Here is a 9,559-nt window from a genome sequence, read left to right on the forward strand (position 1 = left end):
GCGGGGTCCCGGGGCCGCGCCCCTAACTGCCCCGCCCGCCCGCCGGACCTGCGAGGTGCACCCGGCGCGCAAGATGGCTGCGGCCGCTGCCCGCGCCCCGGGGCGCCTCCCGCCCACGCCGCCCGGAGCCCCCCAGCCACGCCACGCCCACCCCGCCGGGCGCCTCCCGAGGGGCGCGGGGACCCGGTGGGCGCGTCCCCCGCCGCCTGTGTCGTAAAGACCTTTCCCTTCTCGCTGCCTGTCCCCTTGCCTTGCGGAGGACTTTGCCGGATTTAGGGTTCGAGTCTTGATGGCAGATGTAGGGTGTGAGATCGTTCGCTCCACAGCGGACAGAGAGGGGGAAAAACGTAAATAAACCCAAAGGAGCCGGCGGCCCCAGGGGAGCCTGGGCCATTTTAGAGTGGGGCAGCCCCTGTGGTCAGGTCATTTTGTAGTTCTTGCACCAGGACGTGGCCGGGTTCTGAGACCCGCGGGCCGCCGTTCTCGTGCACGTGGTCGGAGCTCCTGGCTTCGGATTCGGCTGAGGACACAAGCATAGAAGACGCTCCACGGCTGAACGCTCCGGTTAAAGGGCACATTGTGGTCTAATTTGACTTGACTAACTCAGAGCTATGGTAAAATCTCCATAGGCAGGAATTCTAGGAATTGTTTTAAATATTTTTTTTTTGCAGATGGTTCTCCAGAGGACATTTTAAAAACACACAAACAAACACACATGGACTTTGGTGGCCAGTAGGATTTGTCACTCAGTGATCAAGACAGCTAACTCTAAGGCAGTGGTTCTCTAAGCGTGCTTCCCAGGCCAGCAGCGTCGACCTCAGCTCTGAACTTGCAGAAATGGAAATTCACAGGTACCGCCCCCGGAATCACAAACTAGGGCTGGGGCCCAGCAATCTGTGTCTCCCTGCCCTCCAGGTGATTGTGATGCAGGCTCAATGCTTGAGAGCAGAGCCTCTCCTGAATTCCTTTCCTGGGCTCACCACTAACTCCCTACGTGAGTTGAGCGAGTTATTGAGCTAGTGTGTGCTTTCCCATCTGTAAAATGGCACAGTTATGGCACCTATTTCATGGGGTCGTTATGAGGATTAGAGGTGATATGTGGAGGATGCCTAAAACAGTGCTCAAATCTATCCTGGCACAGACAGTAACCGGTGACTTTGGGCAAAGCACCAGACTCTAAGGCTCAGTTTCCCCGTCTGTCGACTGGGGATGCGACTAGCACCTCCTGCAAGGACAGGTAGGGGTTAAATGAGATAATGCATGCAAAGTGCCTAGCACAGTGCCAACCTCCCTGTAAGGCCTAACCTGTCACAGGGACAGATGGCTCATGGGGTAACCCCCCCCCCCGAAGCTGCAGGCCCACAGCGTTGCAGGGGCACAGGTGTGGCCGGAGGCCTTTTCTGAGATTTTGTCCTGTATTCTGACAAGTGTGTTCCTGAAGAGAGACTTTCTTTTATATTAAAATGAGATGTAACTGTGGTAGGAACTATGAAAAGAGATTTAAATACCCTCCAGTGATAATAGTTTGGATGGAACTGGTCACTCGTAGCACGCTATCTCTAGCTCATTATCACTGTCTGGAGTCTCATTAGCCATGTTTGGTCCCCAACTCTTCTCATAGGATAGGCCTCTAATCTTTTTTTTTTTTTTTTTATCTTACCCAGTTTATCATCTTTTAAATTGGATGTTTGAAATAGCAGTGGCCCTAAGGCCTTCTGGAGCATTTCCGAACTTTGCCCTTCAGGGGAATGCTTAAAAATGAACTGGCCTGCGGCAACGTGGTCCAAATGAAAAGATCACATTCTTTTTTTTTTTTTTTTCAACGTTTTTTATTTATTTTTGGGACAGAGAGAGACAGAGCATGAACGGGGGAGGGGCAGAGAGAGAGGGAGACACAGAATCGGAAACAGGCTCCAAGCTCTGAGCCATCAGCCCAGAGCCCGACGCGGGGCTCGAACCCACGGACCGCGAGATCGTGACCTGGCTGAAGTTGGACGCTTAACCGACTGTGCCACCCAGGCGCCCCTAGATCACATTCTTACATCATGTGAATCTACAGATAATCTCAAGAAGTTTAATGAAAAGATCAGAAGCAAATAGAGCTAAGTCTGAATTCTGGTCCCGGTCATTTGGGGCGAGTCTCTTAAAGTGATGAGCTCCCAGCTCTTCATGTGCAGAATGGAGATAATAATACATATTCCATGGTGTTCTTGGGTCACTGAGTCATAGAGTGGAGCATTTAGTTTTGACTTGTAGGCATAATTTCCTGTGTGAGTTAAAATAGCATAGAGGCATGGTTTGCATACGTATTCACATCTTAACTGTAAGCATTATACTAACATGTACAGGGTTTTCTGCCCCCACAAAAAACATTTGTGCTGTATCTTATGAGTGCTTGCAGAGGATTTACCAGGAGAAATTTATTTTCATCTGACATTCGGACCTAAACCCCTTCCCACTCTCCCTCCTGTGGCCCCAGGACACACAGAAGACTGAATTCCAAGGCATCTATGAGAATTGCTTAGGACGGTGGTACTAAAACTTCAGTGTGCATTATTAAATTTTTTTTTTAACGTTTATTTATTTTTGAGACAGAGAGACAGAGCATGAACAGGGGAGGGGCAGAGAGAGAGGGAGACACAGAATCCGAAACAGGCTCCAGGCTCCGAGAGGTCAGCACAGAGCCCGACGCGGGGCTCGAACTCACGGACCGTGAGATCGTGACCTGAGACGAAGTTGGACGCTTAACTGACCAAGCCACCCAGGCGCCCCCAGTGTGCATTATTAGAATCATCCAAAGAGCCCCTCTAGGAATGACAGGCCAGTAAGCCTCAGGTGAACCCTGGGATCTATGGCTTTAACAAGCTCACAGGTGAATCTGATGTATACCAGAATTTGAGAACAGCTGACTTAGGATGTGTCAGGATCCTGACAAATATTACTTACCCTCCCTTCATGCTTCTTTTGTAAAGTTATTCCCCTGTGTTTGTAAATCATGATTTTGTTCACATTTGGTAACCCATGTCACGGAAAGAAGTGAGGAGACTGGGAGCTGAGCGTCTTGGATTCCATTCCTTGCTCTCGTTGAACCTGCCCATCACCTTGAATGGCTGACTCCCTTCTCATTTCAGGGCGTCCGTTTTTTAGCTAGATGAGGGAAATCCTATGTCTCCCCCTGAACCTGGTGAAAGGCCGTTGGTAAATTGCTTGGAGTTCTTCAGGCAAGTTTATACTAAAGTCAGGGCAGTTCAAGGTGGCTTTAGACACAACAGCAAGGACAAGAGCAGGCACATCCCTCGAGGGCAGGTTTCCTCCGAGATCACCTCCGAGCCTGTCTCCCACTGGTGCTGAATTATCTCAACCGAAGCTCACAAATAGTATGACAGTCTCTAGTCTCTCTCACTTCAAAAGAATAGGCAACAGGCAATAGGGAAGACTGCAGGGTGCCCTTGGCCAAACAAGAATTGGGGTTATTTCTCAGGACTCAATAACCTTGTGTGAAAATTCAGGACGGTGGGTGAAAGAGCAAAGGAGGGGTAAGAACTCAGGCAGCCCGACAGGTGGCCACTGCCTTGTGTCTAGAGATCATGTTTAAGGGACTTCCCAGCCAATAAGCTAGAAGGAGTCTCTTGGTAGTTTTGATCGAACAGCTTCTATACTTTGGGTCTGCTAAGAATTCTGGCCACTCCGTGTTCTATTTTAAAGTTTCCTTGTTTCCGATTCTGTGTCTCCCTCTCTCTCTGCCCCTCCCCTGTTCATGCTCTGTCTCTCTCTGTCCCAAAAATAAATAAACATTGAAAAAAAAAAAATTTAAAGTTTCCTTAGCTTATTTAAAACTTTGCATAAATAGCCTTACTGGGTTTTATGTAGAAGCGTATTAATGACCACACAACTTTTTAACTAATAAATGCCCTAAAATTTTAGTATAGCTTCTTTTCTCATTTTTCTTATCTCTGATCATTTTATGAGTTGTTTTTTTTTTTAATCCAGCTTACAAATTGTACAATGAGGTAGTGGACGGGACCTCAGATGTCATTTATTCCATGACCCACACTTCACAGAGGAAATAGCCCCACAGAAATTAAGTTAATTGCCCAAACTTCTGCACCCAAACTTCTCTTGTCAAGATAGCCAGTGACTTTCGTCTTGCTAAATCCAGGGGCCAAACTTCTCTGCCTCATCTTACCCTTCTCCTGAGCAGCCTTCCCCACACATAACAGTCCCCGGGAGCATTCTGTTCTTAGCGTTTGTTTTTTCCGCTCTCCCGTCTCCAGGGCCCTCTCCCCAACCTCCTACCGCAGGCTTAGCCCAGAGCTCATTTCTGGGCCCTTACCTGTGTGCAGCTACTCCCTAGGCCATGTTATCCAGTCCCAAGGCTAACATAGCATTCCCAGCCCCGACCTCCCCCACCAGGAACAACTCTCTACTCCGTGTCTCCCGTCTCCCAACCTTCCCCTTCTTGGCAAACAGCAGGCGCATCCAAGCCCTGTTGCTTGGTCCCAAACCTAGAAGCCAGCCTGAGTTCCTCTCTATCCCCTGACCCCACTTCATCCTTCATCCGTCTTGCATCCAATCCAGCAGACCTACCAGCGGCTTCGCAGAATGTGCCCCGTTGTGTATCTCCCCAGCCAGTGGGTTTTAGCATGACACTCACACCCCTTCCTCGGCCCCTCAGGATCCCCTCCTGCCTGCTTCTCCACCTGCACCCGCTGTTGGTCTCCTTGGTGCTGTGCTAACCGTGCCCCAGCTGTCCAGAGTTTCTGTTCCGTGAATGTAGCAAACCTATCCTGCCTCGGGGACCTCACATGTGACACTCCCTCTGCCTAGAATGCCCTTCCCCCATCTCTGCCAACTTGGCCTTTATCCGAATACTGCCTTCTGCGAGAGCACTTCCCAACCTTTCCACAAGAAGTGCCACCTCCCAGGTCGCTCCCTGCTCCTTCACCTCATTTGCTGTGTTCAGAGCACCTCAGGCTCTCTGCTGTGTCTTGCTTGTTTGCGGCTGTTTTCTGCCTCCCCTACAAGAATTGAAGCTCCTCCTGTCTGTCCGCTGCTATGCCCTCAGCAGCTAGAACAGTGCCTGGCGCCTAGTTGGCGTTCAATGTATATTTGTTGAATAAACAAATGAATGAACACTGCTAGTTAGTATCGAAGTCACAGGAGTCAGGTTAGTTTTCTATCCAACACGCCTTACTGCTGTGCCCTGGAAAACGCTTGACTTCCTTAGATCCCCAAACACCCTTGAAAAGCAGATGATGGTGGGGGAAAACTGTTTCAACAATTCATCTATTAAGACTCTTTCTGTGTTTCCCTTCATTCCAGTTTTAGTTGGGGTTCTAACAAGTTTGATGAGCTCTTTTCCCAGGACACAGCAGATTAGAAAGGAGGCAGCAAGGTATGAGCAGACACCCTGACAGCAGTAAGACGCAACACCTGACGGCAAAGAGGCAGAAATATTACAAAGAACAGACAATAACCCAAATATAGCCGACTAGGGTCACATAGGCCAGAGACAGACAGGGCCACATCCCTCAGGGGCCCCAAGGGCACAAAGTGGAACCCATGCTGTTCCTAATGATAGTTTTCCCGGGAAACGGATTTATGTCTCCTCTGTATTATCAGGAAGCATGTTGTTTCATAATTTGTAAAAATTATAAAATGTTTTCTTTTTTTTTAATTTTTTTAAATGTTTATTTATTTTTGCCAGAGAGAGAGAGAGACAGAGCATGAGCGGGGGAGGGGCAGAGAGAGAGGGAGACACAGAATCCGAAGCAGGCTCCAGGCCCTGAGCTGTCAGCCCAGAGCCCGATGCAGGGCTCGAGCTCACAGACCACGAGATCATGACCTGAGCCAAAGTCGGACGCTCAACCAACGGAGCCACCCAGGCGCCCAAAAATGTTTTCATCTTCAAAAAATAATTCAAGGGGCACCTGGGTGGCGCAGTCGGTTAAGCGTCCGACTTCAGCCAGGTCACGATCTCGCGGTCTGTGAGTTCGAGCCCCGCATCAGGCTCTGGGCTGATGGCTCAGAGCCTGGAGCCTGTTTCCCATTCTGTGTCTCCCTCTCTCTCTGCCCCTCCCCCGTTCATGCTCTGTCTCTCTCTGTCCCAAAAATAAATAAAAAACGTTGAAAAAAAATTAAAAAAAAAAAAATAATTCAATATACAACTATGTACCCGCTATCCAGATTTAACAAATGGTAATATTTTATCACATTATCTTCACATTTCATGAAAAAAAGGAAGCACTGAAGCCCACCTAGCCCTCCCCTGGAGAAGCTCCTATTCTAAAGTTGATGTGTCTCTTCCATGCCTGGTTTAATGCTTTCCATGGAAAAAAAAAATACACTTAATGTGAAAGCTGACTAGGTCCCGAATAAATTACTTATTATTAATCAGGTGCTTGGTTGCAGAATATAATCAACCATAAACATTTTTATCATGACTCTTTCTTTCTTTTTTTTTTTTTTTTTTTTGGTTTCACAAAAGCTAAGTTAATAAAGTGGTTAATGAGCTGGAAATGTCCGGCATGACAGAGGTAGCTTTAGCATTTGTTTGGATTGCTGTCTACTCAGACCATGAGCTCCTTGAAGGGAAAGCCAGAATCTGCTCTCTTAGTAGCTCATGTACCTAGAACAGAACCCTGCAGATAAAGGGAGCTCAGTAAATATTTATTGGGCTGAATCAAACACAGAGCCCTGCGCATTTGTAGTGACTATATTATCTCACTAAGCATTGAAATGTGTGGATCCTAGAGATTTGAACGTACACTGAAGATTTGGCACTTAAAATAAACAACAACAACAAAAACTGGTTGCTAACAGGGCAAATTTCTGTAGCAGGTGCTGAAGGTTACCTGACCTGGCTGGATCTTACTGAATATCTACGGAATGAACTCGTCTTTACAACATCGTGAGCAAGGCTTTTAGGATGAAACACGGACCACGTATGTAATTCAACAAATATTGAGTTCCTGCTTCTTGTCATGCAGTGGGTTACAGGGGGGAGCAAGACAGATGAAACCCCTAAAGATCACACTTAATAAAACTTGGCCTTTGGCTGTTGGGGGTTTAGCAGACTTCCTGTGAGTTCCCATGAAATTGGCATTGTCACTTGGCCAGTCTGCAATTCCAAGCCACCTCCTGGGACTTGGTCCTCAACGGACCCCCCCCACACACACACCAATTGGATTCAGGAATGCGTGGATGGCTGGACATCCAAAGACAACTGTAAGATCTGGAATGTGTGTCAACCCGCCGTTATCTGGGATTGTTGGCACACCACTGCAGACCCCACTATAGACGAGAATGCTACAGCGGGGAAGCAGCCAGACTGAAGGAATGGTGGTCACTGGAGAAGCAGGACCGTCTAGAGGACCAGCCACCCCTCGGTTTCTGCTGATGGCTATTGCCAGGCTAGAATGTGAGCCTATCCTGCCACATGTCTACCCTTTCAAGAAAAGCTTGAAATCCTGATTTTGACATGAAATTTCCCAATTCTTACATTTGGCAGTGAGTTAAATTTTTTTTTTTTTTTCCAAAACACGCTGCAAGCCAAACAAAATATGTCTGTAGACTGGGTGTGTACATCCACTGCCTTGTGCTCTACAGACCGGCTTGATTATCTGTGGTGCACGTGGGTTCAACGCCGTGCATGTAGTATCCCCCCCCCGCCCCTGCCTGCGCCCCCCGGCTCCAGAGTGCTGTCATTGCAGACATGCTCTTGCCCTGTGGGCAGCAGCCGGGAGAGGCTGTTCTCCACGCGTCGGGATGCGGTAGAAAACAGGTGGTCCCCAGGCCTTGCTATCCAGTCTTTCCGTTCTGCACATACTTCTTCTGGTCATACTTTCTGTTTTGGGGATTGTCTGGCACGGCTGATAACTCAAGGGCTTAGACTTAAGGGATGTTCAGGGAAGGGATCTCCTCATTTGTGTGCCGGTCCTCCCTAGCAGGTCCTCCCCGCGATGGCTGCTATGGTGCCGTCCGAGCTGTCTGCCCGGCCCCTTGCCCTGCATATGCACCCACCGAGCAAGAGGAGCTTCTGGGTTTCTGCACATCTCCTTGCCAGAACAGCCCGTTTTGCACCTAGACTAGCAAAGGCTCACAACCTTGTCGTTGGCCAGCTCCTCCGCTGGTTGATCTCTGTCGCCACAAAACCTCCCCGGGGAGGCCACAGAGACGACCTAGCACGCCATGTGGGTACTCGGTGCAGAGCTGCTGTTCCAGGCAGCCCTCTTCTTCTCAAGATGTCCGACCCTCCTAGAACACGCTTCTCCTCCTGGACCCACCTACCACACACCTGGGGTGTTAGGCATGCGTCTCCCGAGACTTGCCTTTATTTTGAAATTGTTTACGAAAGAAGGCAAAGCAGCCTACGCTGGATCCCAAAGCTATGTTAAGTCTTAGAGCTGAGTTTGCTGGGGTTCCCGTCCCGGGTTTCATGACTTTGGGGCGGGTGCTAGCCAGCCGGTAGTGATCAAATGGGTAGAGACGCTGACAAATTCAAAGTTCAGAATTCTGGTGTTATCCGTCCTCTTTCCTTTATCCCAAAGCCTGGCCGTGGCCTTCTGGAACTTGCAACTGAGAAGATCCCATAACTGAGGAACACCTACCTCACTTCCGTGTGGAAGACAGACTCTTTCCTTCCCTCTGAGGGAGCTCCACGAGGGTAACGCGTCTGGCCTCCGCTGTCCCCTCGATGGAGAAGGCCTTCATTTGGAAGGAGAACCTGGTCATGTGAAGCCTGTCTCTGTCTCTCTTGGGGCCAGCTCACCGGCCAAGAGGGGGGCTCTGCCCCTTCAGGCCACATGTGTGGTAGGGCCCAGCCCCAGCTGGGAGGCCCACGTGGTGCAGGGCCACCTCTGGGAGGGCGGCATACCCCTCTAATTCTGTGGTTCTAGGATGTCCACCTGCCCGCAGATGTAGGCCACATTCCCATCAGCTGCTTTAGCACAAGAAAGCTTTCCAGTGTTTCTCCACTGTTTTGAAACCAGGGTGGGAAAGAGGAGCGTTCTGTATTAGGTGCCTTCACACTATAAAGGCACCCCTAGTCTCTCCCCCAGGCTGCCCACACAAGCGGAAAGCAATGGCTGTCCCTCCAGTGCCATCAGACTGCCAGAAACTTCCTGCTTGGACTCTCCCAATGCCTCCTGAGACAACGAAACCTTTCTTCATTAAAGACTTCAGTGGGGCACCTGGGTGGCTCAGTCAACTGAGCGTCCGACTTAGGCTCAGCTCGGGATCTCGCAGGTCATGAGTTCGAGGCCCGCGTCGGGCTCTGTGCTGACAGCTCGGAGCCCAGAGCCTGCTTCAGATTCTGTGTCTCCCTCTCTCTCTCTGCCCCTCCCCTACTTGCTTGCTCTCTCTCTCTCTCTCTCTCTCTCTCTCTGTTTACAAATTTAAAATTTTGGTTGTAGAACTCAGAGTGGTGTTTCATTTCTACTCAATTATAATTGTTACGAAGCTTTGGAGCCCAAACCTCTGAAAAAGTGAATGCAGCACACTGTGTCGGGGCCCCTTTGCTGAGAAGGGACCTGGGCATGTGGCCAGGACTGTGCCCGGC

The 9,559-nt window shown here is 49.6% G+C and overlaps 1 long non-coding RNA gene across 3 annotated transcripts; it reads left to right on the forward strand.

Moving 5' to 3' along the window:
* The first annotated feature begins 83 nt into the window (after window positions 1–83).
* LOC115514584 lies at window positions 84–9,248 on the forward strand. Of its 3 annotated transcripts, none has more exons than XR_003969039.1 (3): window positions 85–851; window positions 6,838–6,944; window positions 7,950–8,268. It is a non-coding gene; the product is annotated as an uncharacterized LOC115514584 (long non-coding RNA). The 3 variants fall into 3 exon arrangements; XR_003969041.1 differs by lacking the exon at window positions 7,950–8,268 and adding an exon at window positions 8,550–9,248 and having other exon boundaries at window positions 86–851; XR_004343683.1 differs by lacking the exon at window positions 7,950–8,268 and having other exon boundaries at window positions 84–851; window positions 6,838–7,062.
* The last annotated feature ends 311 nt before the right edge of the window (window positions 9,249–9,559 follow it).

This window comes from Lynx canadensis, chromosome B2 (assembly GCF_007474595.2).
Source record: "Lynx canadensis isolate LIC74 chromosome B2, mLynCan4.pri.v2, whole genome shotgun sequence".
NCBI lineage: Eukaryota > Metazoa > Chordata > Mammalia > Carnivora > Felidae > Lynx > Lynx canadensis.